Source organism: Prionailurus viverrinus, chromosome F2, assembly GCF_022837055.1.
Source record: "Prionailurus viverrinus isolate Anna chromosome F2, UM_Priviv_1.0, whole genome shotgun sequence".
Classification (NCBI taxonomy): Eukaryota; Metazoa; Chordata; class Mammalia; order Carnivora; family Felidae; genus Prionailurus; species Prionailurus viverrinus.
Window position 1 is genome coordinate 20573719 of NC_062578.1, and position 12962 is coordinate 20586680.

The 12962-nt window shown below is 38.0% G+C and overlaps 1 protein-coding gene and 1 pseudogene across 8 annotated transcripts in view; both read right to left on the minus strand.

Annotated features, from left to right (window-relative positions):
• The window catches only part of NCOA2 (nuclear receptor coactivator 2), a 292763-nt gene that overhangs the window by 187928 nt on the left and 91873 nt on the right, over positions 1–12962 (minus strand). For all 8 annotated transcript variants that reach the window (XM_047841918.1, XM_047841908.1, XM_047841909.1 and 5 more), the window contains exon 2: positions 6195–6251. The gene's annotated coding sequence lies outside the window, so the exon portion shown is untranslated. The remainder of the gene's footprint in view (positions 1–6194; positions 6252–12962) is intronic.
• LOC125156180 (tigger transposable element-derived protein 1-like) overlaps positions 1–12962 on the minus strand; it is a 178090-nt pseudogene that overhangs the window by 73604 nt on the left and 91524 nt on the right.

The following is a 12962-nucleotide window of genomic DNA, read 5'->3' on the forward strand; positions in this document are numbered from 1 at the left end:
TTTATCCCTTATATATAGATGTTGTAAACAGTGGAGAAAGACATAAATGATTTGAGCTTCAAAAGTAGAAGTCAAGTAAATGGAAGCAGCCTTATTTACTTGCTGTTTTATCTTTAAGGGTATTCGGGCAAGGTTAACTGACTCAAATTCAACACCTCCCTAGAAAATAACACGTATTTGTCACTTTCCTTCCAAAGTAAAAGTGAACAAGACAGCTAAGAAGCCTACTATCTCAAAATCAAAGGCCATGAATTCCTGAAGTTACTATGGTAGCACTTATGTGAAATTTTGCTTCCTAGAGACCTTCTTCTTAAAGCTAACAACTCTACTATCCAGATAAGTAGAGTATACAAGTTTGAACTGAAATGAAAAGGCCAATAACAACAAAAAAAAGCAGGAAACACATTGTACTAACAATCCCTAAACCACGTCTTCTCACTTCCAGGTACACATCCACCTGTTCTACAGTACAGAAAAGCATAGCTGAGGAATCAGAGCCCACTCTAACCGTCTCAGAAGATTCCAACTCTGGTGCTACCTCCTCTAAGACATGCTAACTCAAAAGATTTATACAAGTATAGATTGGTAATACTTTTAATTTTAATGATTTCCAAAAAACACCAGCTACACCAGCAGAAGTCACACGTAGAAACTTTCAATTGAGGGGCAGCTGGGTGGCTCAGTTCATTAAGCTGCTGACTTCGGCTCGGGTCATGATCTCATGGTTTGTGAGTTTGAGCCCCACATTGGGCTCTGTGCTGACAGCTCAGAGCCTGAAGCCTGCTTAGGATTCTGTCTCCCCCCCCCCCCCCCGCCCCACTAATGTCTCTCTCTCAAATGTAAACAAACATTAAAAAAAAAAACAAAACTTCCAATTGAAAAAAAGTGTTCTCACAGTAAAATGGCTCTAAACTGAAACTCAACTGTCTTACAATCCAAGAAACAGCTTATGAATTTGATTTAAAAATATGTTTTTAAGTTGCTGTCTGTAATTCTAAAATTTGCTTTTCCAGAATTTAAGTTAACCAGAAGAATCAGGTTCTCCCCATATTTCTGGTATGTTTTTCATCCATGCACTATGCTTACTAATATCACTCTGCTTGTCCGCACCTATAGAAATAGCAAGGACACCGTTCCAAACAGACTGTCCAGACTCTGATTACCTCAACCTGACCAAGCACAACACGTCTACCTCAGGAGGTGTGTGCCTTCCCCGGAGCGCACTTTGCAAGCATCGTTAACCCCATACAAACAAAACGTTTACTTAGGCTAGATAGCTTTAATTGTTGTTGCTGGTGCCTCAACCTCTACTACTATGGACAGATTAAGACTTTTAGTAAGAAAAGACATATAATTCAGAAATTACTGTTCAGTTTTTTTCTTTCAAAGAAAACTCAAAACGCCAAAGCTCAGTGTAAAAACAATGAGCAAGGAAATAGGGAGTTAAGCTTGTAGTGATATTCCTTTTCCACTTGAATAATTTGGGCTATTGGAAATACTGGTTCCCACAGCACTGAGCATAGGCCAGCACAAGATAAACAATTAATAAATCTTTCTGAAAGGAAGGAGAATCAGAAGGAAAGAGGCATGGCCTGAAGGTAAAAAGAGGAGGGAGGGGAGTGAGAAAGGAGAGTTAATGGTGCTGAATGAATCTAATTTGATGGGGACAACTAGTCCAATCTGTGGACACTAGTACGTACATAAAAAAGGAGGAAAGCAGACTAGTACAGATGCTTTAAAAACTGGCCTGTCATCCAAACAGTTTCCAACTGATGGCTCTCTGTCAGTGACACCCACTAGACGATCATCTTGACTTACCAGTAAGCCTGAGTTCAGCAGTCTACTCTATTCACTAAGAGCAGAGGTGCCTACCGAGTGGGGCTAGGGTTAAGATTCTAGCTCGAACAGTTAAATGACTGAGGGCATTTTGCCAACTGTCAAAATGCGTGTTATTTCCCAGATCACAGTGCCTACCATGCCAGCATTTCAAGGAAATACACAAAGGAGCAATACAATTAAATGTCTGTAGATTTTTGCCTGAAGCAAGATATATATATTTAAATGTCCTCCATGTTTGTTTAGATCAATACTGAGTTTCAGTAGACAGTGCTCAGAGCTTCAGATCTGTAGCTCAAATCAAGCTGCCCCATTTTCACGGGAACTCACACATCTCTTAGTTAAATCAGGCTGCTAACCACACATCTCACATCTATGAACGAAAAGCGAATTCAAAATGCAACAAATACTCCCTTGAATGTTCTAGTGGCTTGAATGCCATAGCCAATACAGACAGAATTTTTTTTATGTCTCGATATGCTTAATAAAATTTTGAGTATTTAGTATTACCAACAACACAATATATTAGTATTACCAAAAGTATATTACACTTTATTGGAGAACTTGTATCTCCATATATTAGCATCTCAGAGTTTGGCTCTAACAATTCTTCACCCACCCATCCCACCCAAAATCTTCCGGCATACAGAAAATAGACTTCGAAGTAAATACAAAGTACATATGATTCCACAGTGAGTTTAGTTTTCCATAGTGAAGGGAAAATTACATTTTGAGGCTATATTGTCCAACAGATCTATCTAATGCTTGTTCCTGTTTTGACCATCAATTCTAGAATTATTTTATTGGCTAACTTTAAAATTGCTTCAAATGTAAGAATGGAATGGAAATACCGATGTAGTTATAGATTAAGAGGCACAATGTGGTCTGTTAAATAAATTGTCTTTTTAATTCAAACTACAGAAGTCCCTTTCCGGATACTCAAATCTGAAATTTACATTTATACTCATAGACATAAACCTTCTGGAAAGTGTAAGGAAATATGATTAATCATGCTCTCAAATCAAAATTTTAAGATGTATTCAACAACACTGTCTTCAAGAACATGTTGTCCACATTATCACACATGTTAAAAGTCAATATATTTTTATTTTATTTTGAGAGTGAGTGAGCACGAGCATGAGCAGGGGACAGGAGCAGAGGAAGAGAGAGAATCTTAAGCAGCCTCCACACTCAGCTCAAAGCCCCACAGCGGGGATCAGTCTCTTGACTTTGGGATCACGATCTGAGCCAAAATCAAGAGTTGGACGCTCAATTGACTGAACCACCCAGTCACCCCCAAAGTATTTTGATACAATATGTCCTTCTCAGCCTTGAAAACAAACTAAACAGATAATAGGCCTGGGTGGCTCAGTCGGTTAAGCATCCAACTCTTGATTTCTTTCAGCTCAGGTCATGATCTCAAGGTTCATGAGAACGAGTCCTACATTGGGCTCTGTGCTGTTAGAGCAGGGATTCTCTCTCCCTCCCTCCCTCTCTCTGTCTCTCAAGACAAATAAATAAACTTAAAAAAAAAAAAAAAACTAAAAGAAAGCTGAAGTTCTCTTTGAGCCGACTCTGCTCTACCTCAAAGCCAAGCCACTTCATTTCTTAAATAATTTTAAAAATGTTCCCAAAGATATAAATTATTATGCTTTTCAAGTTAAGAGTCCTATGTAATTCTATAATCACTGTATTTCATACAACCTGTTCTAAGAAAAGTGATTCATCCATCAGGCCACAAATGCCATCTGTAAACTAAAATTTCTAATATTTCAAGGGGTAAAGAATGCTGATTCATAGCATACCACATTTATAATGGAAAAAGGAATCCAAATGGCTTGCTTTCCCCCATGTGCCTCCCCCTCCAAAAGCGAGTATGAAATGGACGTGCCAGATTGGAGCTTTAAATTGTTTAGGTAGTCATTAAATTTCAGATGGGTTGTCATGTTTCACAGTTTGAAATAAAGGTTAAAAGTTAGGACCTGCTAATGAAATATAAGCAAATATGGTTTGACTTTTAAATTAATTTTGAAATCTGCACATATCAACATGATCTTCCTATATTACACTTACTACCACATGCCTGTATTCAGGGCTGTTTAGGCATAAAATAGAGCTCAGTGGTTAAGATCAAGGTCTTTGGAGTGGCAAATTGCCACTTATTGGATATGACCTTGGAAAAGTCACTTAACCTTTCTAAGCTTCAATTTCCTTATCTGTTCTTCTAAAGATAACTGAAAAGCACTTACATAATGCCTGGCACACACTGAAAGAGCTGCTGTTATTAACATTATCAAAGGAATCTCTGCAAGTTGCACTTAGAAAATCAAATGTGCATACAAAACCCTTATATAATTTACAAAATTTTGTTTAAAAAAAAAAAAAAACCTAAAGGTCAGACTTAATTCTTTCTACAAATGAAAATCACAGTGGCAGAAAAAGAGACCAATGCCTGAAGAAAACAGATCAAAAAACAAAACAAGGGCACCTGGGTGGCTCAATCACTTAAGCATTTGACTCTTCATTTCAGCTCAGGCCACGATCTCACAGTTTGTGAGATGGAGCCCCGCATTGGGCTCTGCCTGCTTGGGATTCTCTCTCTCCCTTTCTCTCTGCCCCTCACCCACTAGTGCATGCACACTCGCTCTCACTCTCTCTCTCTGACTCTCTCAAAATAAATAAATAAACATTTTTTTTAAATACCAAAAAAAAAAAAAAAAGAAAGAAAAGAAAAAGAAGAAGAAAAAAAAAAAAACAAGAGAAGAACCCAAAAGAGCAACCAATATCCTGGACGCCTAAAGAAAACTGCTAAGGACACAAGGAAATGGGTGGTCTGCTTATTCCTATAGCTATCTTTTTTTTTTTTTTTTTTTTTTCCAGTAAGCTCAATGCTCAATGTGGGGCTGAACTCACAACCTCGAGATCAAGAGTCGCATGCTCTACTGACAGAGCCAGCCAGGTGTCCCTCCTACAGCTTTTTGATCATGAATTCAAACATCAACATATGAAGTGGAAAAATGACCAAAAAATTTCCCCAATCTAGAAACAGAAAACCAAGTAAGGAAGTCACATTGTGTAGCCAGTGACAGGTAGTGGGAAATTTCTAACTTATTTGGTTTTTAGAGACTGCAATTTTCAAATCTCTCACTCTCTATAAAGATACCACAAAACATATCCAATATGGCAGCACGATCCAGTAAGGAGGTAAAAAGCTCTCACACCTGCTTCAGGTTTGTCCGCAACTTGATCATAAGAACCTTCTAGGGTAGTGACAAAATAAATACAGAACTGGAAGCATTACCCTCTGAATTCTATCTTGATTAAGTATACTTTAGTACATAAAATATGCAACACAGGTAATTTCTCAGAACATTTAAGAGTCATATACTTTAAGTATCTGATACAAATTAACTTCATATTTAGACATAAGTATAAAAACTACTTCTAGTTTGTATTTATAGATGCAGAGTTCAATGACTCTAAATATAAATGAACTCTTAATATATACTACCTAATAATTATATTAACAAACATTTATTCAGTCTTTCCTATAGACCAGGCACTATCCTAAAAAGTCAGGGATACTATTTTTTAATAACACAAAAACAGTCTCAAAGTTCATGGAGCTTATATTTTCATAGGGAAGACTGTAAAGAGGTAAGTAAAATATATCACATGATAAAAATCAACCAGGGTTGTGTGCTAAGAAGTGACTGAGAAGCTATTTCAGACTGGTTGGACAAGAAAATCCTGCTTATTAAATTTAAACCATTTACCTCCATTTGCTGCCAAAATTGATAACAGCTATTCTTTTATTTATATATAAAAATAAATGTAAACACATTTTGCCAGGTTATGACATAATTCAAATTATCCCATGGGTATATATAAACCTATCCCAAATATACACAGTAAGCGCTGATAAACGGATAAGATCACCACCTTTCAATTCATTTCTAACACATTCTGACAGAATTTTTACAATAAAACAGAAATGCTGACAAATATGCACTTTGTTTTTTATTTATATTTATTTACATGTTACTTTGCTAAACTCTGAATAGAATAATTTTTAATATTTGATTTTACTTAAAAACCGAAATATTCCAGGGGCACCTGGGCGGCTCCGTTGGTTAAGCACCGACTTCGGCTCAGGTCATGATCTCACAGTCCGTGAGTTCAAGCCCCGCGCTGGGCTCTGCACTCACAGCACAGAGCCTGGAGCCTGCTTCAGATTCTGTGTCTCCCTCTCTCTCTGCCCCTCCCTGCTTGTGCTCTGTCTCTATCTCTCAAAAATAAATAAATGTTAACAAAAATTAAAAAAAAAATTCCAATAGAAGGGCATAATTTGAACTCACCTGTGCCTGTACACAGTGCAGAAGATCTATAAATTTGTAGCCAAATCCGAGAGAAATCTGCAATACAAACAAACAAGCAACCATGAATAAAAAGATGCAGAATCCTCTTAGACTCATTAGCATGGAGGTGATTTTTACAACCAGTATACAAATAACTCATTAATAATATCTTGCCATTAAATTGCATGATAAATCAAGACATAGACTTGCTGTATTACTTCTATTTGGATAAGAAAACATCAAATATGCAAGGCCACATTTCATTGTGAATTATGAGGTGTCTATCCTACAAATTTTTAGTTCCCACCGTAACTCTTACTACACTTTCGTGTAGCTGCTTAGATCTAATGAGAAGCTGAGGAAGCAGCAGAGGCCTGAGCCCCCTATTTCCAGACCGCCCTCCCAGAACACAGGAACACAATGCACAATAAATGTCTGCTGAGTAAACAAATAAATAAAATTTGCATCACGATCTTAATTTGCTGTGATTTATAGGAAACCAAAAGGCTTGAAATTATTGAAATAAAAATCTATGTCATAATTGTTTAAAGAAGTTCAGAAGTGACCAGGTAATATGCTATCTCAAAAAAAAATGTCTTGGGGCGCCTGGGTGGCACAGTCGGTTAAGCGTCCGACTTCAGCCAGGTCACGATCTCGCGGTCCGTGAGTTCAAGCCCCGCGTCGGGCTCTGGGCTGATGGCTCAGAGCCTGGAGCCTGTTTCCGATTCTGTGTCTCCCTCTCTCTCTGCCCCTCCCCGTTCATGCTCTGTCTCTCTCTGTCCCAAAAATAAATAAAAACGTTGAAAAAAAAATTAAAAAAAAATATAAGTAAAATGATTCAAAAATGCTATATATGACAATCTTAACAATTTGCAAGAGCAAATGTAGATAAGGAAGAAATGAACATGTTCGAGCATGACGGTAGATGCTCACCAAATTTCTTCTGGGAGTATACCCTTGAGAACAAAGACTTTACCTCCAAAGGACCCTGCAACATTTTCTCTGATCCACACAAAAATCCCTTCCACTGCACCAAAGAAGTTTGTTGCCAAGACGCATCGTGAGGAATACAAACACAACAAATAAGTGCTTATGATATTTCACGTGTATTCGGGTTTACTACTTTTTAAGAGGTCTAAAAGGGAAAAAGAAAAAGAGGCGTAAAGGGGAAAGAAACGGAAAAAAATTCCATTTGGATTTTTACAAGAACCTGATCGGTCTAGAGATCATTGAATGTAATGAAATGCAGCTAGGGTTCAGTCAGAGATGATTCATGAAAAACAAAAGAAAATTTGTATGCAAATAAGAAGTTATCACAGTAAGTAAAACGAATGGATTCTCCTCAAGTGGCAGGCAGTGAGTAGTGTGCAATAAACTGTTATGTAATAGAAGCCATCAGTTCTTTCCAGCTCTACTGGGGTAAATGTATTCATTATGCTGCCCTACTTAAGCCCATTATAATTCGATACCAACAACTAATTCGCTCAAGGACATCACACTATGAAACAATCAAGAGCTAAAAGTTGTGATTATTAGGAGTGATGACATTAAACTATTACTGCTTGGTCTATATTATTCGGCGTGTTTTTACTAATATGCTAACGTAATAGGAGGAGAAAGTGCCGACTCATCCAATGCTGAAGAAAGAGATAGAGGGGACGTGAAGGTGTGGATAATTTCCACAGTACAAAATGGTATCTCAGTGTAACGTTTTAAATGAGAGGTTATAATGAAATAGTTACAAACACAGAATCACAAAACGTTTTACAAGTTCCTAAGGGAAAATCTCAGCCATTTAAAGCGACAGTACAGGCAGCAACAACTCCATGACAAAGCAACACCTTCTACTGCCCACCAGTCGTGACAGTTTTCACAAAGTTCTTTCCGGAGTGTGTTTCGAGGGAGGGAGAGGGGAAGGCTAGGCTGGTCCGGGCAGAGAGACACAATGAAAGTCAGGAACCTTGCAAGAAAGGGCGGAGGGATACTTGTCACCTTCTTTCTTACTACCACTACTATTTCCACTGTATGAACTAAAAGGATACACCGCCTCTCCACAAAGCAATGGGTCGCTATCAGAGGCAGCTCGAACCTCGCAAAGAACCTAGGAGGGTTCAGCATCATCGCACAGACCAGTTCTCGAAGCCTGCCTCTATCATCTACATATGGCTGCCGTTCCTATTATTCTGTCATTAGCAGCAGCTGAGGTACGTGACCTAGGAAATGTTATTGTGGATTCAACTATAAAATGAGGGTAATAATGTCCGTCTGCAGCATCTTGTAAGTATTAAATGAGACGATTACATACATAAAACACCTGGTACACAGTAGGTGGTACGTCTGCTGTCCTAGCAAGTGTGATCCTGCTAAATGCTGCTAGCTCTGACAGGTAGCTCGACGAAAGGATGGAGAACAGAGGCTTCAGGCCTCCGCTCCACCAACTAGAACTGATTTTTCCCTCAAATGTCATCATGGCTTTATCTGCCCAGCCTCCAGAGAGATACATAAACATGGAGACTGTTGGGAAATTTTTGAGACAGGGCTCTCTTAAAACTCATCCAAGTTGAAAAAGGGGCGCCTGGGGGCTCAGTCTGGTGGGTGTCCAACCCTTGCTATCGGCTCCAGTCATGATCTCACGGTCTTGCAGGTTCGAGCCTGCATCCGGCTTTGTGCTGACAGCGCAGGACCTGCTTGGGATTCTCCCTCTCTCTTTGCCCCTCCCTTGCTTGTGCTCTCTCTCTCTTAAATAAACTTTATACTCAAAAAAAAAAAAAAAAAAGTTGAAAAGTACTACCTAATTTCAAACCTTACTATAAGGTTATAATAATCAAAACAGTGGGGTATTAGCCTAAGGAAGAGAACACAATCTAGAAACAGGCCCACACATTTGTGATAAAGGTCACAAGGTAATTACACGAGAAAGACAGTCTTTTCAATAAACAATGGCAGAGACTGTTATACATATAGAGAGGGAAAAGGAACCTTGATCTTTATCCTGCATGATGTACAAAAATTAACTCAAAATAGGGGCGTCTAGGTGGTTCAGTCAGTTAAGCATCCGACTTCAGCTCAGGTCATGATCTCACAGTTTGTGACTTCAAGCCCCGGGTCGGGCTCTGTGCTGACAGCTTGGAGCCTGGAGCTTGCTTTGGATTCTGTGTCTCCCTTGCTCTCTGCCCCTCCCCCACATGTGCTCTCTGTCTCTCAAAAATAAATAAATGTAAAAAAAAAATTAACTCAAAATGGATAGGATCACAGATCTAAATGTAAGAACTAAACTAAAAAACTTGTAGAAGAAGGCACCTGGAGAAAATTATTGTGGATAGGAAAAAAATGTTTAGATATCGCACCAAATGCATAAAATAAAGACCATAAAAGAAAAAAAGCTGATAAACTGAACTCCATTAAAATTAAAACTTCTGCTATTCAAAAGACATAATTAAAAATGAAAACACAAGCCACAGATTGGGAGAAATTATTGGCAAAATAATCATTTGATAAAGTACACGCATTTAAAAAATATAAAGAGCTAAATAATAAGGATGGTCAGCTAGAATAGACAAAAAGACTTCTACAACTCAATTATAAACAATTCAATGTTTTTAAATGGCAAAATACTTAAGGATTTTTTTTAATATATTATATATATATATATATATGTTAATGCTTATTTTTTTGAGAGTTCATGCAAGCAGAAAAGGAGCCAAGGGGAGAGGGGTAGAGAGAGAGGGAGAGAGAGAAATCTCAAACAGGCTCCATGTTGTCAGCACAGAGCCCAAAGTGGGGCTCAGTCTCACAAATCGCGAGATCATGACCTGAGCTGAAATCAAGAGTTGGCCGCTTAACCCACTTGAACACCCAGGTGCCCCTATGTTATATATATTATATAAGACATATGATGGGGAAAGTACACAAAAAAGTACTAAACATCATTAGTCATCAGAAAAATAGAAATTAAAACCAAAACATAATATGCTTGACATCCAATAAACCATCTAGGATTGACAAGGATAGGAAGAAACTAGAACCCCTCACAGGACATCCCTTGCTAGGTGGGAAAGCACAATGGTATGACCATTTTGTGAAACAGCTTGGAAGTTTCTCATCATATAACCCAACAATTTGACACCAAGGTGTGTTTTCAAGTCTCTTGGAGACAGATGACCATACAAGTAGTTGTACAAGGATGATTCCAGCAGTCACGGTCAGAACAGCTAAAAAGCAGAAACAACTAAAATGTTTATAATTTGGAGAATGGATCTTCTAGAATGTAATACGTATGTGCAATGGAATACCACTCAACAATGACAAGGAATGGATTATTGACACATATAACAACACGAGTCTCAAAAACATGTGCTAAGTGAAAGAAACCAGACACAAAGATAACATTATATAATTCCATTAACCTGAAATTTCTAGAAAAAGTAAAAACTATAGAGGCAAAACAGTGGTGTCTTGGGTTAGAGAATGGAAGCGGAGGATGCCTGAAAATGGGCACAAGAGAACTTTCTGGGCTGACAGAATTGTTCTAAAACTTGACTGTGGATGATGCTGAAGAAAAATGTATAAGAAACACGTGACACATATAACTACATATTTACCAAAACTCATCCTTTAAGATGAATGCATTTCATGGTATGCCAATCATACCTCAATTTTTTAAATGCTAAAAAAAATTATAAATGACTTTTAAAAAATGTACCTCTATATCCCTGCCCCTTCTTTCTACGTGATAATTGTCGTTACTGTGTGAGTAAAGGGATCGAAGGGAGAAAGGCAGTTCTGGTAGCAAATGGTGTAAACATTTGCCAAGCAGAGAATCAACTAGCAGGCTGCACGAATAACACATCATGGCTCTGAGGCAAAAAATGAGGACTGAGCCTGCATCACACAGAAAAAGGTTGCCGACAGCATCAAAGCTGATTATTAATGATTTTTCAAAAGGTGGTGGAGGGTTAGGAGAAGACATGCGCACGCTCGCTCTTATTAATTTATTTAGATAGATAGATAGATAGATATGAAGGGTTAGGAACAGGGGTTAGGGTAGATAGGTAGATCTAGATCTATCTATATAGATATAGATCTATCTCTAGATCTATCTCTCTACATATAGATAGATCTAGATCTATCTATCTATCTATCTATCTATCTATCTATCTATCTATCCATCCATCCATCCAGAGAGAGATCTATGTATATGATTACCAGAATGAGAGAAGAGCCATATTTCGCTGTTTTGGTTTACCATCACCATCATCAAATCATCACTGCCATCATCATCATCTACAATTTCTTAAAGGCCTCTGTGAGCGCCCCAAGCAGAGGTGGCTTAAATGGTTACCCCATTTGATCTTCCTGACAACCCTACAAGGTACCTACTGCTACCACTATCACCTCCATTCTGTAGATACAGAAACTTAACTGACAAGTGAAATACTCTTTTCAAGGTCACAGAAGCAACGCAGTGGCAAAGCCCGGATTCTAATCCGAAGTCTGATGGCAGAGTCACGTGTGCTTTTACCCACTGAGCTGTTATGGAAGCTCACCGTTTTGATAATGCTATCGTTGTTGCCAACATGATTTGAAAACGAGGATGCCAAAATGTGATCAACGTGAAAACGACCTTCTGGTTTCTGGTATGGTACAAACAAGACCAGCAGAGCACATTCTCCACACCATCTACCCCTGCTGACATTTTTAGTGAATCCTGACGTTCTTTTTGCCTGACCCAAATGTAGCCTCACAGCCTTCTCAAAGTTGCCACTAATCAAAGGAAGTCATCATTCAACACATCGGCGTCGATACGCAAGTGAAGACTATTTGCCGACCAAAACGACTAACTCGAGTTTTTATGGACAACAGAGCATATGGCACATGCTATTGAAGAAAGAGGGCTCTCATCAAAGGGAGCCTTAAAACTGCCATACTTCATATTTCAACATTAGGTTCCATTATTGGTCTTCGTGTTATTTGGCCAGCACCACCCCAGTGGTGTAGCCAGTCAGACAGGTTGGTAGAAATGAAGAGGACACATGGGGAAAGGGAGAGAAAGCCAGAAGTATTACTCCAATTACTTGAGATTTTTCAACAGTTTCAACCAAACATATCTAAAACATATACCCATCACAAGTGTATACTCATAATGAATGATTAGTACAATCAGTTATTTTCTTTTTGCTTAAAAGCACAAAAACTCTCAAATAATTTAACAAAAAACATACCTTGAACTCAGCATGTTTCAAATTATAGTACATCAAAAGGACATTCTCTCAAGACTTAACTATGAGAATATTTCAGATTATTGAACAGCATACTATATTTTTTATTTGATATATCTATTACACATATCTTACATAATATAAAAGTATCCTGGGGCACCTGGCTGGCTCAGTTAGAAGAACACGCAACTCTTGATCTCGGGGTTGTGAGTTCGAGCCCCAGGTTGGGTGTAGAGGTTACTTAAATTTAAAAAAACAAAACAACACAAACCTAAAAAATAAAAAAAAGGAAAAGAAAAAGAAATCTCAAAAAGAAGTATCCTAAAACATAGCTTCCATATATATTTTAACAAAATACTACAATATTAAAATCCCAAATTTGATGTGTTGTAAAAATCTTAACATAAATAATATGTATAGAATTTGAACGATGTAAGGTAAAATTCTTTCCCAATTGTTAAGCCAATGGTGCTAAAAATAACATCCAGACCACGGAAGAGTAAGTTATAAGTTAACTGAAGAACTTCTATATATACTTCAGGCAGCCTCT